This window comes from Argiope bruennichi, chromosome 8, assembly GCF_947563725.1.
Source record: "Argiope bruennichi chromosome 8, qqArgBrue1.1, whole genome shotgun sequence".
NCBI lineage: Eukaryota > Metazoa > Arthropoda > Arachnida > Araneae > Araneidae > Argiope > Argiope bruennichi.
The window spans coordinates 130,639,024-130,659,129 of NC_079158.1; the positions used below are offsets into that span (position 1 = coordinate 130,639,024).

Below are 20,106 nucleotides of genomic sequence, written 5' to 3' on the forward strand. Positions count from 1 at the left end.
AAATTATAATGGATTCAATACCACTCAACTTCTATTGAATTCTACGACTGGCGGCGTCTTTCAAATCCGATTTGATTTACAAATCTGAGTCTGTCCGTAAATACGGGCCTCACTGTTGTCCTCCCACATCCGAAATGTCATCTCGTGCAAAGATATGAATCAGGACAATATTAAAATACTTTTCTAGGTGCCTTGACTTTGGCTTTATTGAATTCTTTTCAACGTTTTGTACATTTTCCTTACGTCTATATTTTTAAAGCTTCAGATATCTTTTCAACATCATTAATAGGTTCCCTTGAGTCGAACGTTCAGAAATGCAAACCATGAATAGTTATTTCCGATACCCTCGTATCTTTGCAGAATAGGATGCTATTTTTACTTACCTTCATAGCATAGAAGATAAGCAGAAGAGGAGGGTCTTTTTCTTTTAACAGACTGAATTTAAAGTGTGGTACAGTTGTGCACGTTTTGTTGTCAGGCTACATGCCGAATTTCATTTATGAAAACTTCTTGCTTCAGTTTTGAGTAAATGTGTTACATACTCGCCGACCGGCAATCAACTAGTTGAAAAAAATTCTAAATAATTGGTGGGAGTATTCAATTTTCCCCAACTTAGTTGTTGTGTTTTTGAGTTGTCGTTTTGAGAGGTGTGTAAACGTTATGATTTCATTTTTAAAATCTCAAAATAAAGAGAATTATCCATCATGATCCAAGTTTTGGATAGTAGCAGTATTCTCAATACATCTTTATGATATACGGAAAAATATAAGTTATTATTATTATTTGAGTGATTTGAAGTCTTTTTGCTGTCAGTTGAGTGGCGCAAACTCGGTCTTTTGTCTTCTCCTCAACCTCGAAACTATATATTCGTTGATAATTTCATCTCCATTTGTTGATAGCTGAATGATGGCGCGGATCTCATATAACTGCAAATATATTTTCTTGTAGTCATGATTTATGTTAAGTAATGAATGGGTCTCGACAATTTAAAAAAAATAATTAAGAATGGTAATGGAACTTGCTGTAATAAAGTTTGGCAAATTTTAGCCACCGATCATTGAAACAGAAAGGGATACATTTTCATTATCTTCCACAAAAGGCTCATCTCAAAAGAATTCTTCAAATTTTATTCGCACGTTATCTAAAGTAACAATTATTGAGTAAAGAAATTTTCTGTTTTAAACAATTCGTATTCCAACTGAGTATTAATAAATATACAACAATCAGCTTTAATCAAAATTTCCTTGTTCAGAAAGATAATATTATGTGAGGCTACAAAAAAATGACCTCGCAATTGAAAGTATCATTTTATTATTTAAGTTTCTACTAGCCCATATCTTTCAATGTCACGCATTATCTATTGCGTAAAACTTTCGCCTCCAACTCAACAAACTGCACCGAAATGAAAAAGGTCTTATGCATATGCTTTATGACTGGTTCATTTTCTTTTTTTATCATCTTGGATAGTTAATTTCTGCATACTGTTTTTGTCCTTTATAAGTTTGTAGCGCCTCTTTTTCCCCTTGTGCAGAAAGCGCTCCCTTGTGGCGTTTTACAGAAGACAAGCAATTGAACGGGAGGCCTGCATCCTGTAGTCGACTTTTTCCCTATGCGCAACCCTTGCGCTAACGCTGAATGCTTTCGGCTGGAAACAGTGGAATCCCTCCACCATACTGTTTTCTTTAACCTAATTTTCTATGTGTGTGTAGCAGATAAGTGTTTGTGAATTTTATAGTGTAGCTGTGTTTGTGAAGATTAAAAATATTGTATTTAAAACCGGACAGTTCTTTAGAAAACCACAACACTCCCACTATAAGTTCCAAATACAAATATTAAATCCACGAATCATTTTTACCAATTTATTAATTGAAAAATGGAATTTTGATCACAATTTCCAAAGAAATTCATACTGATTATTTTGATTATAATTGGTTTAAATTTCGTTGATAACAATAATGATGCAGAAATTTTTACACAATGCTTAAGAGGAAATTATAGCCATTTGTATTTAGATAAATTATTTTGAATTATCCTAAAAATTCTCCACAATTTTGAAACGAATCAGTTTCTATATAATTATTCATACTTCAAATAAGTATTTGAAGCTAATTTAATTACTCTAAATTGTACTTGACCCTCTCGTTTTACATACAAGCACGTTTCAGTTAATAAATTAACTGAGTTTTATTATTAAATATTTCCCAAATGCACAGCTAATAACGACATTTAAATGATATCTTATTAGGATAAATAGTGCTCAGTGCATTTCAATAGCATCCTCCCATGGACACGAAAATTAAAGAAATACCACCTTTCTGAAAACATTTTGTTTCACAGATTTTTAACACCCATTCTTTTGATCATCACCGCACAAAATAGCTAGCAGAAAATAGTGGAAGTATCCTGAACAACGCGATAAAAGAGATCCATTTAGGAGGAATAAAAATATACGTACTTTAATTATCATTTTGTGCACCATTTTTAATTGATTTTTTTTAATTTCTCCTCACATATACTCAGTTATTTTTGCCGAGTCGTGACGTTTCACTATATTTATAAATCTGGTATCCGAAACCTCATTTACCGCCCGTCATTTTAGCACGTTCAGATTCATATGATGAATGGTGACATGTTGTGGGAAAATAGTAACAATAATAACATCAAACCTATTTGTTAGAAATAAGGAACCTGCAGACTGAAAATCTTTGGAAATACATCCTCTTAATTATGCTCGTCACATTTCAAGGAAACATGTTGTTCTGGATTTAATCCCGGAAGAATTCTTTTTAGAGATTCGAGTGCTGTTATTACTGTTTTTAAAAGAAAGATAATTGCACTCAAGATTTTGAAGTAGTGCTGGTTTGGGAAGTTGTTTTTTTAATTTAACATGACTGTCAACTGAGATAAATACTGTTTGACAGAAAGTAAATCCTCCATTTCAAACCGCCTTTCAATTATAATGTTACGACTTATTTTATTCGTTTCATTCGGGATTTTCATAAAAAAAAAATATGGACGGGTAAATTTTTTTCCTTTTAGAATATTTTTATTAAACTAGAAAAGAAGAAATGAAAATAGGCGGATTTAATTTACTTATGTTTTCCCCTTTCAAATCACTTTAGATTGGATACATGGTCTAAATGAAGAAATCAGAAACTGATGCAACAAAGTAAACAGAGCTATGAATATGAATTTTATTACAAAAAATGCTTTATCAAAATAGTTTTTTAATTAAATAGCTGATTCCCCTGGATAGCACATCAGATACAAGGATGAGGAGCGTCCGATATAGCGTTGGTTTTAACCATACTGGGTGGGGTCTGGCTCCTCCCATCGATGACGGGACGTACTTCCCAAGGGAAGGGTTGCACTGTCGCCGGTGATGTCCCTTAGGATTAAATCATAGCTTCCGCCAGTGCTGCTTTCGCGGTCATTCAGATTATTGAGATGTGCCTCAGAGCGGATCGGAATAATCATGGGTTAGAGTCACTGAAATTGCCGGAGATAAAATAACAATCGGAAATCAGTAGGCACAGATTCTAAAGCAAAAATCAAAAATGTATCATGCTCGAACATTTTTAAAACGTAATAAAGAACTTTTTTTAGCATTCCGATCATCATCCAAAAATTATTAATTTTAGTATATTTAATTTCCTTAAAAGTTTTGGAAATATATTCTGAACATCTAGAAGATGGATGATCTGATTACTATCTACCATTCTTTACATTATGGAAAAAATATCCGACCATCGTATGTATAACATATTAGTCCAATGCTTTCATTGAATTTTATATATATATTTTCATCCAAATATTTCTTGATAAATGGATCTGGGAAGGGAAATAATTTTTCGATGTCCACCTAGCAACTTTCTGGGCAATTTGTAGGTTTCCGAGTCTCTTATGTTTGTTCATGTGTCTCTGCTGATTAAATAACTATTTTGACTTTTAAATGAGTTTCCTATTGCGAATTTAGAATTATTTTCAAGGTATTATTTTTTTAATGTGAAAAATTATTTTCATTATATAAACAAAAGAACGTCTAAATATGCTTAAAGTGTGTATTCTACAACATCCATTTCAACTTAACTTAGGGTATACTTACAATCTACCCAGTTATAATTTAATTATCATAATGTAATACTATCAAAAATTGTTTTTAATATTACGTAAGGAAATGTATATTAGGGATTTTTCAAAGATAAACACCAGCTGGTATAGGACCTGATAATCTTATTTTTATCACAAAATCTATTCATTTTTAATATTTCGGAATTTTCAAAATGCTTCCCTCGAGCTCCAAAATTTCAAATTCTAACCAGTCTGGAGCTTTGTGTGCAGGTTATGATTTATTCATGAGTCGTCCATATCATGAGCAATCTTCTTTATCCTGCGCTGACGAGTTATTATTCAAATTTAACAGAAAGTGCAGATCTTTTGATCTATAGGGCGCAAGATTGTCTTCTTAGAATTTGTTCGGCTTTAATAAGAGGACTATGGGTGAAAAGAAACTCATTTTGCTTTTGAAATGTAGTATTAGATTTCAATGCGAAAGTGCTGTTAGAAGCAGTTATTTACAAATTGCATGATTATGTATCAGAAAAATGATTTGCGCTGATGCCATTTAATAATCTATGAACAAGTAAAATGTCGGAATTCACTTTAGCTTCATTCACAAAGATTTTTTTTCTTGAATCTGAAGTATACAGAGGAAAAGTGATTCTTATTAAAAGCATTGACCAAGACTTCTCGTTTCAAAACTTTCCGTGTCCCAAAACACTCTTTTAGGTATTCGTTTCTCTATCTGATTGCAACCACACTATTTCAGAAATGATTTTTAAATATTAAATCTTGAATGTGATTATTACAAATGTAAATCACATTTTAGATTTTGCTGTCAATCAGAAAATCTCTCTATACGTACTTCTGCTTCCATGAGAATTGTGCAAATGCAATGATACGGATGGATGAAATCTGGTATATAATGTTTATCTTCAGGATTATAGACTCATAAAAAATGTTGAACCAAATAGCTCAAAATATTAAATAAATTCCTATTCCTACAAGTACTAAAACACACACACACACACACGCGCGCGCGCGCGCGCGTTTAATTATCACCCTAAAAATATATTCTCAGATAAGTAAATCCTCCATGCTCTTGCACATGAGTTAGGAAGTATTGATTTCCCCAAATTAGATTGATGATGTAAGATAGAGGAAGATATGCTTACATTTTATTTAGCAATGCGATACATTCCATATATCGCCGAAATGGATGGCTAAAAGTCTCGGATAATCCGCGAAATTAAACTATTTATATGAAAAATAAAGGCACAAGCATTGAATTAAAACTAAATAGTATGATACAAAATGACAGAGATAAAAAGGAACTGAAAGAAAACCCATCCTGAACCCATCTAATCTAAGTGAAAGAAAACCCATCTAAAAAAAGCCATCCTGAAATACTCGACTTAGATATTGCTTATCACACCTAAACAGAGTAAAATCGTCCAAAAGTGATGATCTCAGGTTTTTCAAATAAGCAGTCAGTTCTTTCCAAACAGATGATATCAACGTACTTTTTTTTCCAGAAACTAACCACATTTATGCAATTCAAAATAATATAGGTTTATTTTATTGATTAGATTAAATTAGTATCATTCCTAATTTAAAATGACCGAGTAATATCTTTACAATCATTGAAAGTTTTCCCCCTGAATGAATATTTTTATCTAACTAACAATGACCTCTCCTGGAAGTTAAAATTTCCTCATTTAAATAAAAATCCTTTAAATTCGTCTGTTTACAATGCCATTACAGGAATTAGTTTCTTACTATTGTAATATACTTTCATTTAAAATTATTGAAACCAATTCATTTCATTCACAATAAAAAATTCTAGATGTTATTGAATTCTAGATGTTCTATTCTAGATATTATCAGGGGTCGAATGAACCACAGAGGCGGATTCAAAAATATGTTTATAATAAAAGAAATGCTCACATTTCCAATTAAAAAATCATATATTAGTTGGAATTTGAAAATGGAATGTTGAATATTTTTATTACATATTTATTCATTTTATGTTTTAATTTAAATATGTTGGTTCGATATAGGGAGCAAAGAGAAAAGCAGAGTGGTGGGGAGTTCATTTTGCTCTTCTTTGTTCTTACTAAATGTTCTGAATCCCCCTTCATTGGATAATTAGATGGTTTTGCTTTTTTTATGAGCCTCCTCATCAAACATCAGCCAAGCATAGCTTTGTGTTGGGAGGGAAGAGAATCATCTTGGTGGATTTTGAATCTGGAAATACACTCGTGTTGAAACTCTGCAATCGATTTATAAACAAAAAAGAAGATATATAAATAGTCCTAACGTACACAACTGTTGAACGACGACTGAAATGTAAATACTATGAGACAAAACACCATAACATAGTGAGACGAAATGCTTTCCTATCTTCTCCTCAAGAATGAGGGCACGTCTTTCAAAAACATCTGCGGCGCTCTGCATTACACTTCCGTTAGGACTTTTGCTTCTTTACTTTTTTTAAATATCTGTTTTGTTTGCCGCTTTCAGATTTTCTGTTTCAAGAGAGTATAGCAACTTTCTATTTCTCGTCTCTTATATCAACCATGTTAGAGACAACCATCAATAAAGAGAATAAGTCCAACTTTATAGAATTTTTTTATAACTAAACATATTAATAGATAATAAACATAATAATACATAATAAACATACATAATAAACATACATAACAAACATAATAATACATAATAAACATACATAACAAACATAATAATGCATAATAAACATACATAATAAACATAATAATACATAATAAACATACATAACAAACATAATAATATAAATAAATAATTTAATATAACTAAACATATTAGTGAAAAAATGAGAGAGGTGGAGAAATGAAGCTTGCATCACTTAAGTTATTTAGAATAACTTCTAAATAAAAAATAAGATTCTGAAATATAAAGACATCGTTCTCCAGATTAAGTGAAACTAGAAATCACTGCTTTAATCGCTACTAATAACTAATAATAAAAGCGAATGCTTACTTGTGTGTACCCATGGCATTCTCTTGAATTGTCAAATTTGAATACATTTACTTTGGAGTGTAGAAATGTGACTCGTGGAATAATTCTTTAGAAAATTGATTCAAATTTCGTATTTAAATCATTTTTTTCTACAAAATTTAGTAAAAGTTTAGGTGATCAATTTTAAAAATGTTATGACATAAAAATCATTATTAAACATTATGAAAAAAACAAACAAAAACAAACAAACATGAATTCTATCAGATTTGCTGTCATCCAGTCTTTTTCTCTAATTTTAACAAATTAAAAGAAATATGTTAATGCATAATTTGCAATGAAACTTTTCTTTCTAGTAATGACCGTTTTAATTCTCATTCGGAAACATTAATACGCTTTTCTCTTCCATATTCAAATATCAGGGATAAAGGCTCTATCGATTTTTTTTCTTATTATTTCGCAAATTCATAATGAATTCTGAATTCTTTTTTATTTTATCCAATTTTTGTGGCATCTAATTAAATTTATTTGAGAGACTTAATCTTTTAGGTAATATATCTGGTAAATTACGATTACCAGCACTTTTTTAATCCACCGATCATGTTGCTTCATATAATTTACATGAAGTTTAATTAGGTAAAGTAATGGTTGATATCTGTGTAATGAGACAATAAATAACGTTGATGATTACGTTGTGTGACTTTATGCCATCAAGGACGTCTACGCGCATATTGAATAATATAAATGAAAAATTTCTGTAATAAGATGAGTTTCACTCTTTACTTTAACTGTTCGTTTTGTTAAGTTTTAAACCTGTATTTAAATATAAAGACAGATGAATCAAGTCTCAAGCTAAAAGTCTCAAGTTTGAAAAATGATGCTACAATATGTCAAACAACAGTTCGAGTCTCATTTAAATGTTGGCAGTAAGATTTGTGAAAAAGTAAACAAGTTTTAACAAGACTTCTCACCGAATCACAGGGACAATATGTAGATATGTGCTTAAAAGTCATACTCGGTTACTTTATTATTCGAATGCCGACTCCATTCGTGAGACAGTTGGAAAGATAAAAACGAATAAATTCAGTCTTTTAGCCACAGAAGCGTAAAATCAAGTAGACACTCGGCTGAGAGGTAATGATCAGCTTTATCCTTTATTCACGTTCCTATCCTACAAAGAAGGAGGGTTAAAAGAAATTTTTCACTCTTTATGAAATCGTTTCAATAGCCTCTTAGCTAAAAAGGAACAAGTGGAGCAAATATAGAAGATAATTCTATATTTTCTCCTCTTATATCCTTATTATACAGCATCAGAAATCTGTATGCCAAGCTCATCCGTTACTATTGCCTTGTATATTTTTCTAATTTTCACAAACTCTCAGCTACTAAGATATAATATAAAATATCGTGCATAAAAATAAACAATCGCGCAGATTATTTAGAATCTAAAAGGCAATTAAACAGGATTTTTAAATTGCCCTGCTTTTTATAACTTAAACATTGCACATTTCTTAGTTCTATAACGCGTAACTTCTAATATCTGCTTACTTTAAAGCTGATCGCCGGAGTTGCAAATGAACTCTTTGTTTACAGAATGAAATTTCATACCATGTTCAACAAATCTTATGAAACTCTGCAGTCGTTTTTCCGCTACCTCTAAAGTAAATTTCTTGTTCTTTATTTTTAACCTCCCTCCAGATAGAGCGTGATGACATTGAATTGCTGCCATCCGTTCAAATTTTAATCTTCCATAAGCGCAAAACGCGAGTTTAAGATGAGGATTGCGAGACATCTTATTGCAATTCAAGACCTTCCCTTCTCTAATTATAGAAAATTAGTTGCAGTATCCAATACTTATAAATTCAGTAAACTGGCTGGTAAGCAATTATCCACAATGTGAAACGGCAGATGATTCCCCTAAATGCTGTCTTTGATGAATTTAGATTAAAATGAATAGTTTATCTATTTTTGTATTAAAATATAGATAAAATTCTTCCTTTAACAGAAAAGCGTATCCTTGGCAAAGTACAAGATAATAAATTTAATGACATTAAATTGTAAATTAATTTTATAACAATCTTCAAATGCCTAAAAATAGGTGCAATCAAACCTGTTTTAAACTACAAAAACTGGGGAGAATGTGATGCTTATTGAAAGCTAAGCAGAGAATCATAAATTTTTACAAGAAAAAATTATTTCGCTATTTTGGGAAGATCTAACAGGGGCAATCTGAAACTATAGAAATTATTTACACTCTTGCCTTTAAAAAACGTAAAAACTAACATACGGCATTTGCCCTTAAACGGCTGGAACGGGCAGGTTTCGTTGAGTCCTCGTGAATTTCTTTTACCTCTTTTTTATTATCCAATTATCTTCTAATAAAACTAGATTTAAAAACAGACATAATATTATATTCATCCCGGATATTGTCATATATTTATTGTTTGCTTTCTTTATATATTTTGAATTGTTATTAAAGGTTTTTCATTTTATTAAATTTTTAAATTACAATTTTCTTTAATATGAGAATCAGAATTTATATAAAAAAAGACGCCTTTGGCGACCATCCTGTTCGCCTAGAACATTGATTCTTTAGGTTGTTTAAAGATTAATATGGAATGCATTTCTTTAAAAATTTCACTTTGCTATTTCATAAGAATGAAACACGTGAATTCCATGGAATCCGTTGACTACACATTGAAAAAGTATACATTACGAAATGAAGTGGGAAGTGAAAATGCTACTACGGATTTAATGATTAGCAAAAGCATGGATTGAATGCTTTGATGGATGAGTTTAACTTCCATCATAACATTCCAAAACAGATTGTGTACTAAATTGAATTAAGAAACATTATTAAAATGAATGTTACAATTATACAGAAATTGCTCTCATTAGAACGTTATTCTTTCCAATCTTAAGATCAGAGAAAGATAATTTTTTTGAGATAAATGTTTTGGAAAATATGAACATCTATAAGCAAGTCGAAGCGATTACCGTTTGCAAAAGACTAAGTCTATTTTTGCGTTGGATCAAACTTTCTGTTTGAAGCGTGCTTCTTGATTTCTTTTAGATCTTTTTTCCTCTGGCGTAATGCACTTTATTGGCGGCAAAGAGAATTCTCTACGGATCATTTTTAAAGATATGTTGTATCTCCCTCAAATAGTTCAGCGAAACTATAATTAAATTCAATGCAGAATTTATTTTAAATGCGTAGACATTCAATGAAGAAGTATAAAATTCGTATCATTGTTTGTTTAAATTGGATCGTTGCCATTCGATAGTAAATAATAAGAGCAATTTCTATAACATGTATGTTAGCGATTTATATATAAATGGATAATTAATACAAGTAGTTAAATTAACTGGCCTCTTCAACTGAAATATTAATTTCGATATGGAAGTACTGATTTAAATGTCTAGATATATTTCAGAAACCACTACTGCTGAATTCTGCTATTATTTCTAAGAAGGGACATGGATAATTATTCTATATAATGGCAAAAATTTCATGTCTTATTAAAAAATGAAATTACGCAATTTATTATTATTTCTTAAAATGAAAAAATAGTGTTTCAATCCATTTTTAAAATAGTAAATTAAACAAAATGCCTGTGATGATATAAACTAAAATACTAGTAAAATATATCCTTTGTTCAAAAATTATTTGGATTACCAGTTTATAGCGCGATAAAATTAATTTCCTATTTAATTAATTAATGAAGCAATTTTTTTAAATTTCATATTGCTCAAGTAAATTATGAATTTTAACTAGAACAAAATATTTCGCTATTATAAAAGTGTTCTAAAAGAGGCAACCTCACAGATTTCATTTTTTTTTTCGTGTCTTCAAAGGTATAAAAAATTTCATTTCTTTATCTAATCGCTCTTTCGTATTTAGAGTATACACATTTCTTATTAATCGCCGTTATTTTTTCAGCATATATGAGTTGAATGCACTGCAGTATAAGGATGATACTCAAATGCATAAAATCAACATATACATATGTATTATGGAAGCAAATTTCGTTATTGTTGTTGTTGCTTACCCCCTTGGAGTGAACATCAATTCAAATCAAGTCCAAGAGATCTGGAGGAGAGGTTTGCAATAACTTTTGAGGACAAAGACCGCTGAAAGCAGAAATCTGACTTTAATTCATAAGAAGATGACACTCGCATACTAGCTTACACAACCCCTTTTTACCGGGGGGGGGCTCTTTCATACACAGATAGAAAACAGGGTAAAGAAGTCCAGTTTCGAGTCCTGGTTCGTCCAGATCACAGGGAAAACGCGCTACCCCTAGGCCAGGACGCCGGCGTAAGTTTCGTGGCTCTGAAATGAAAATGAAACGAAAATTTTAAACATGATATATTTTTTTTTCTTTCTTGGTAGATAAAAGTATGCCCGAAGCGTTTTTTTAAAGCAGCTACTTAAACAAAATTACGATATATAAATAGCATAATGTTATTGTAATGAAGGCTAAAACCTTTCATAGGAAAATAGGAATACTTCCGTAATTTCTTTTAAATTACAATTTTCAGGTTTACATAGCGTTTCTTTACTGCACAAATTGCCGGACAGAGTTCTTAAAGATGGACCAGATAAAATGTCGTCTGCTTACGATAGATGGGGCTCAGAATTCAAGTTCTAAAACATGATGTCAGGGTTTTTTTATACAATATTATCCGGTTTTGTTTAAAGATCCATATTTAATGCATCAATGTCTTAGAGGCAAAATTACCAGATATTTTAGAATGTTTTTTCATAATTTTTGAAAAAAGCATCACCAGCCATGCCATTAAATGTAATATTGGCACGATAGGATTAAAGATAACAAACACTTATATATAATTTTAAGACGCCTTTGGAAAAAGAGTCAATTATGTCGCGAAGCAGTAGATAACTAGATTGCATTTTCTGGAAGCAACTAAAAATTTTACGCAAATTTCTCCCTTGCATAATTTTGTAGAAAATATAATGTACATCCCTGAAGCTCTTTCGCTTCAGAAATATGAAAATGTCAATATATCCATGCAACGATGATACGAAACGACTGCAACATCTGTGAGTTTCGTAAATTTACATATATGCACATACAGAATATTTAGAATTTGCTTATAATTTTTTTAGAATTTCTTTTTTTCTCTGAGCGCTGACATCCGCTCATGCACACCATCTTGCAAATCTGCGATTTAAAAGAATCTTTGAGAATGTGTCTCCTCCCTGATACAGAGCATATGCTATGGTGAAGCAGCTGGTGCGTTTACAAATCTGCATTTCATTCGAAGTCGATAAATGACAATAGCCTAACGAGTGCATTGGGATTATGATTGAAACTTAAACAGATTTATTCTCATCCAAATAAAAATATATTGTATAATCTTCAGAATTTCGATTAAATATTATTATTTTTCTAAATTTTATTACGAATATGAAGACATGTTTTAAATTTTTTACTGAAGTATATTTTTAAAATGATAATAATTAGACCTCAAAAAATGTTTTAACGAAATAACCAGATTAGGAAATAAGTTTTCTTAAGAGCCTATTTTCTTCGTTAGCTCCAGAAAATATTTTCCTGACTAAAAGATTTGATTTATATGGAATAAGTCGTTTTATTGCCAACTTTAAAACAAAGCAATGAAACGTACGTAAAATAACGTCATGGAATTTTACTATTGAACCCTGCATATCTGCAGGAATTATTTCCCTTTCAAAAAATTGAACTATTCATTACTCAAACGAGAAAAGGAATTATTTTTCTATTCTGAGAATTTTTTCAAATTTACTCTGTGTCAAAATGCTTCTTCAGAAAAAAGAAAATCAACATTTCACTCGACCATTAAAATCTTTAAAATGAAGTCATAATAATGATATAATAAAGTTGTTTTGACTCATCTTGAAGAATATTAACGAAGTCAATAAAATTTAATAGTTTCTGAATTTTTTACTTATGCTGGAACTCTTTTTTTATTAAATATTTTCAGTAACTGTTACTTTTTCGGAACAATAATTAAATTAGTTTTATCTGAATGGATTTAATTTATCTCGTTGAAATTGAAATAGAAATATCGCTTCTAGGGGAAATATACTTTTTAAATCAAAAATTCAATAGATATTTAGTAAAATTGCAGCTAATATTTTTATACTTTATTAACTATGTCACTTCGAATAAATACTTCTAGAGAGTTATTTATAATCAATGCAATGCAATACAAAAATATACATAATTTTCTTATATTCATACAAAATAACATCTTGCAATCATACAAATTCAATTATGTAAGATATTTCAACTGTGTAATGCATGCAAAGTGATATTTGTCGATAATCTGATATTTCATCTGAATATATATGACGCAATGTAAATTTGTGTAGAGAAAGAAAAAAAATAGTTCAAAAGATCACCAATAGTAGACACTATAAGCGTCTTAAGAATGCAAAATAAAAAAAAAAACTATATGTTGTTGATGTATCTCTTTGTTCAAAATTCATATCCTGCAACAAAGTAATGCCGCAGCAGATAGGAAAGAATCGGGTTTTTTTTTAACTGTCTTTAGGCCAAAAATCGTAATGAGGCAAAATTGAAACATATTTCTTTAATTGCACTTTAAATGTTTTTGGCGAATAAATCAAAAACTGCAGAAGAAGAAGAAACTGTTGTAACCCATCAAGGAAAAGGAAGTTGACGACAACTTGTTGAAGAAATATTCAATAAGGTGAATACCATTTCATCAACAACAACAAAAAAAAAAATGAAAGCATAAAACAGCACGCTTCGTAACAAATCGGAATGTACCAGTGATGTTATTGTGTATGTATTGAGTGATGCGTATTTTCAATTCAACTAAATTCGCAATCGAATCCACGTATGTGACATATTTTAATTAACTCCATAGTCAAAAGTTACAAAGGTTCAGGTCAGGTGATCTAGGTTGCCAGACGGTTAGAAAATGGTGACTAATATTTCGGTTCAAAACGCATATTCGCTGTTACAATGTGCCGAGTACCGCCACCTTAAAATATGGCTATCCGTACATTAACGCTATTACAATGGAATTAACTGGTTGCCCAAAAGAGGTTCGCAACGCGTCTTATTGACTATCACAAGACCCGAAGGACCAACTCTTCGCAAAAGAAAGGGTTAACAACAAATGCTACCATAAGCCCGCACCACTCAGTGACCTTTTGAGAATGAAGAGACAATGTTTGCAACTGGAACGGATTCTTTCTAATTTGCAAGTATTGCTAGAACCTTGGAGATGGAAATGAGTTTCTTCTGACCACTAAATATCTCATAGGCATGCATTGTCCACTTCCATTCGAACAAGAAATTATTGGGCGGAAGTTTCTCATTTGGACACATCAGCCTGAAGCAATTCCTAAACATGCCTAATTTTAAATGAACAACATTCTAGATGTTGTTTGTTTGAACAACAGATTTTTTCCTTTCTATAGACACGTGGACAGAGTCGGAATCGACTGCAAAAAACTCGCCACAAATGAACTTGTATGATAAATTGTGTCTCTACTTAAAATGGTCCATCTTATCCTTTGAAGAAGAGAACCCTTGAATTTCCGGGCTAGAAGTAATTTTTAGTGCTACAGCCTGAGTAAAAACTTTAAGGCCAGTAAAAATTTTTGAGAAAATGTAAAATGAAATAAAAGGGATTCAAATAATATTAATTATTAAAGTTCATTGATAAAAAATAAATGCCATAAACATAATTTGTAAATACATAATTATGAGAAACATGTGGTTATTTAAAAAGTTAGTATTTCTGCCTGAGTAAAAACTTTAAGGCCACCAGTCATTTTTTAAAAATAAATATAATATAATCGTGTAATTACCATTGCACGTACTAGCTTGTGACAACGCTGCAATTTTCATATTTCTCATACGTTGCTTCGAAGTATTGGTGATCTTTGTGAAGATGGCGAAGAGTAAGAAGTTAACTGATCGTGAAAGAGGACAGATCGAAGCTTTGTTTTCAACAGGAATGAGTAGCCTGTGCTATTGCGATAAAGATAGGAAGGTCAAAGACTGCAGTCAACAATTTTTTAAAATTGAAAGACAATTATGGCAAAAAGAATTCTGGGGGAAGACCTAAAGCTTTGCCCTCGCGTGATGAAAGAAGGATTTGCCAACTTGCATCTACTGGAAAGTACTCAACCAGGAAACTGCTTCCGGCGACAGGTTTAAAAGTTTGTCAAAAAACGAATTAGAAGGTCTGGAAGGTTCACTTATACAGCAAAACTGACAAAGCCTCAGTTACTGCAGAGACACAAAATAGAGCGTTTGAACTTTGGCCAGAAAGTCATGACCTGGGACAACCAATGGATAGAAATTATTTTTTCTGACGAAAAAAAATGGAATTTGGATGGTCCAGATGGCTGGAATTTCTACTGGCATGATATAAGAAATGAAAAAGAAATATTCTCCAAGCGCCAATTAGGTGGAGGGTCTGTCATGACTTGGGGCTGTTTTGCTTACAATGGTGTGGGTTCAATTGCATTCGTTTCAGGTAGAATGAATTCACAAGGATACCAAAATGTCCTAACAAATCATCTTTTACCAAATGCTGAATGTCTTGCTGGAGAAAATTGGAAATATCAGCAAGACAATGCATCGATCCATTCGAGTAACAGCACAAAAAAATTGGTTCCAAGTCAACAATGTTGAAACTGTGAAATGGGCAGCTAGATCACCCGACCGCAACCCAATCGAGAACCTTTGGGGGAACTTAGCAAGAAGAGTTTATGCAAATGGAAGACATTTTACATCAACAACAGAGCTGAAATCTACTATCGAAGCTGAATGGTATAAAACCGCCCCCACCCTTTGTCAAAAACTCGTTTCATCCATGAAAACAAGAATATTTGAAGTAATTCGAAGAAATGGCTCCTACACAACCTTCTAAGAATTTGTAATTTTTTTCTTATATGTTATTTTCTATGTTGGCCTTAAAGTTTTTACTCAGGCTCAAATATTCATCTGTGTGTTCTGTAATATTTTCTAATAATAAAATATTTGCAAATTAATTTTTCTACTTTTTTTACTTTTATTTAAGCTCAATAATTATCAATCAAATGGCATTTTAATTCCTCAGTTTATATGTTTCCATTTTCTCAAAAATGTTTACTGGCCTTAAAGTTTTTACTCAGGCTGTATTTCTTTCAAAACAGGTGAAGCACTGACACATGAACAGTGACGATTTCAAAGTTTTTCTTTCTTTTCTTTTCTCCTCTTTTTTTCGTCAATTTTCCAAATTTATTTTGAATTTTTCTCCTTTTTTTCCAAATTTATTTTGAATTTTTCTTTACAACATCCGTTTGCTTTAAACCCGTTTACAAAGACTGATTTAGCAAAATCAGATTTATTGCCATTGTAATTTAAAAAAAAAAATGAGAATCAATTTTTTACGCCAGAATTTAAATTACAGAGATAACGAAAAATCTTGAAAAAATGTCAACTTTAAAGATCGAAACTGCAGCAACTAAACTCTGCGCTATTTGTCAAACAGGATTTTAAAAATATGAGTTGGCTTTCCACTTTTAACTGAAAGAAAGGTGGTGGGAGTATTCCGAGTATTGAATTTAACCTCTTGGTAAGAAATAATTCTTTTCTCCCCCCCCCCAATCATAATTACTTACGATTTCGAAAGCAGGACTGAAAGCAGGAAATTATTTGGAATCAGTAAAGAATACCGTTATGTGCGGGAAATTGTTAAATACAGGAAGCATTATCATACAGAAAGTATCTTCTTCTTTTACGACATTACTTGCAAGCAGAAATCATGTGTCTGGAATTCATCAGATTTTACTTGATTCTCGAATGGATAACTGCATCTTTTTGAGGTTCTGATAAGTTATTTCTGTTTAAAAATTATTTTATACTCCTTATTTTTTTTAAGTTTTTGAAAATTGTATTCAAAGACAGGGCTATGTTTTACTGATGCCACTAATGCTGTCTTTTGAAATTGAAGGGAAATTTTAATAGCAAAAAGGATTCTAAAACATACTTTTATCAGTATATTAAAAATTTAAAAAATATATATTTTTTAAATCTAAAATGCGAAAGCGAAAACAAACTGGAATTTCAATCATTTTAATAGCAATAATTAATAAAAGCGTTAGATTTTCTTTCAGCACTACTTTACTTTTTAATGATTACTTAAGATTTTCATTTTTTTTCAATAATTTACAGATTTCGCATATTTACATGTTGTTTTGTTGTCCATATTTTCAATCAAAAAATTACTTTTTTTATATATATATAAGAGAAATTGCTTGTTTCTAAAACCCTTATATTATAACTGACCCTTAATATTTATTCTATTATTGCAAATATTATAGCATCATCTATTAATTGCTTATTACATATATCAAAAATATTTAAAAAATGATTTATCCTCAAAAATACATATGTAGGCAGAATTTCACATTTCACAAAAATACAGAAACTAATGAATTCGATTAAAAAATGTCATCGTTCCACATAACAAACAAATCAAAATCAAGGAAATCATTTTAAAAGCCGCGTCATTTCTTTATTGAACGCCTTTTGGCCTTTTAACACTTCGCATGGGCCTTTTTCACCTTTCGTGAAAAACAAGATCCTGAGTTTTTAAAAGTGTCATTTAAATGAATTTCCTTGTCATTTCTCGCGTATTTTTCATCAATGGTCAAGAAAATTTAGTTGAACAAGAAACAAAATGGCCTCTATTTCAATCGCATTAGCAATGGGATGACTTAGCATTGCTTGTGGAAAAGAATGTACATTATAGTCTCAGCAATAAAATAAAAGTATGAAAAAATTTAATATAAAGCATTTACTTCTTCTTCTTGATGTCCAACAGATGATTATCTTGAACTTTCAAATTTTGTCACGTCCATTTCTTATCATCTGAGGAAAGTGTTTTTTATTGTTTTTCTTTACAATCAGGAAATTTGATACAGTTACACGACTGAGTGTCATCTGGAAGAAATCCGAAACAAGTCTTGCTTCATCCATCGAGACAAAGTTCAGAGAATCATGAAATCAAAGATCAGAGGTCGGGATCTGATGCCCCTGAACTGGATGCGAGTTTCAATTTCAGATCCCCGAAGGAAAGAATATCAAATGCGCATTTTAAGTTTTCCTCTTCTTTATTCAGTTTCACTTGATTTTATATGTAATGTGAAAGAGAAGACGCATCTACATAGCAATTCAAAGAAGAATAAACAAATTTGGCGAAGGTGAGAAAAAAAATCGAAAATGTAAATACTATAACTTCACTAAATATTATATTTCTTACCTGAAATCTCCTTTAGAAGAGTGAAGCTCTTGGATTTTAGGGTCGTTATCTTTTTTCTTTCTTATTACAATATTTTATAATTTTTATTTATTTGTTTTCACGCTGTCAAGATTCTCGAAACTTTATTTATATTTTGAAGAGTGTTTGTAATTATTTATTATATACTTAATTATTATATTTTTGTACTTATTACATTTGTACTTGTGCCATTTCGATCTAAAAATCTTAATACCCAGAATTTTCGTCAAATTTTATTTCGCTACATTCTTCCCATTCTGATGTCTCTCTAGGAGGATGGCCACTTGTATTTATTTTGCCGTCGCATCTTTGCGGGCAAAGGCTAATTATTCACTAATGTGTGCGTCTTATCTGAAAAGCTATTTTTCCGAGATGCTTTTATCAAACAGTTCCTGACATTCTTCAATTCTAAATTCTTGAATATTCCTTATGTTTTCCCTTTCATTGCCAATAAAGCGAATAATCCAAGGAGAAGTTCATAAGAATATCCTATAGAAGCTTCCTCTAGGAAAATCGATAGCATTTTTGCGTGTAGAAACATGCATAATCTCTGTTTCTTTTCTGCGCATATTTGAAAGCATTTTCCTTAAATGAATGACATCTGCAAGCCAATTATCTGAAAGTTCAAGCAAAAAATAATGGCTTATTTCACCAATGAGTATGATTCTGTAATTGGGTCGGTAGATGATTAAAGTTATTTAAAACTAATAATGAAAGGCGACAAAGTTTAAACAATTCTTCTAATAAAGGAGTTTAAATATTTGTTGTCTTTCATACAAATGAGTTAAAATGTTTTTTTTCTTTTATCTAGAAAAACTATTAAATTTTTTCTTCAACGTAGAAGAGCATAAATAACTGCTTTTTTGTATCAGTCTTTTAGATTTTTTTCTTTCATATATTCAGCATTTGATGATATAAAACTTAGAAATAGTTTGAATTAAAAAGACAGTCAATTATTAACAGGAAGGAAAAACTGTAAGTATAGTTACATAATAGGGATACTTTCCAAGTTAATTTATTCTGCGTATTCTGAAATTTCAGGATTAAATTTTTTTAGAAATATGTTTTTTTATAGTTTAGTATAAAGTAATGTATGCATATTTTCTTTTTAGGTTCTACTAATTCACAGCCAGTGGATAGTTGGAAACTCTTTCTCAAATTTAATGATTCAATCGATGACACAAAGAAAACTATGAAGCAAGAAACCATTTATTTTTGAAAATGTTACCACAAGTATTTTGTCAGTAATTATTCAGCATTAGAGCAAAATGGAAAATTGAAAGAAGAATCATCTTTATTGATCTTTCAAAACTGTTAGCACAATCCAAACAACCAACAGTCTTCATCAAATTGAATTTTTCTCTAATTAGAGAAAAAGCAAACATCCAGAAGAAACTATACAAATGATTAAAAATGGCTTTGAATTATCCCTATCTTAGTTATTGCCATTATTAACAGTGTAAATTACAAAAAAAATGAAAGAATAGTGGAGTATTTTGATCATTGAAAACTTCTGAACTTGACAATATTTTTTGTTTTGTTTTGCAGGCTTATAAGAAATAATTTTAAATGAAGCATTCTATAAAAACAGGAAATTCAGAGATCTTTGACCAAACACAAAACTAGAAAAGTTATCTAAATGTTTTAAAGTTTGTAAAACTATCTCATCATTGGCTATCAATTACTGAAGAAAACATTATTCTTTAATTTTTTAAGAAATATTTTAAGACTGTA

At 30.7% G+C, this 20,106-nt stretch overlaps 1 long non-coding RNA gene across 1 annotated transcript in view; it reads left to right on the top strand.

The window, feature by feature from the left end:
• The window catches only part of LOC129981711 (uncharacterized), a 123,136-nt gene extending 103,080 nt beyond the window's left edge, over positions 1 to 20,056 (top strand). Inside the window, exon 4 of the long non-coding RNA XR_008785351.1 lies at positions 19,485 to 20,056. This is a non-coding gene — a long non-coding RNA (uncharacterized LOC129981711). The remainder of the gene's footprint in view (positions 1 to 19,484) is intronic.
• The last annotated feature ends 50 nt before the right edge of the window (positions 20,057 to 20,106 follow it).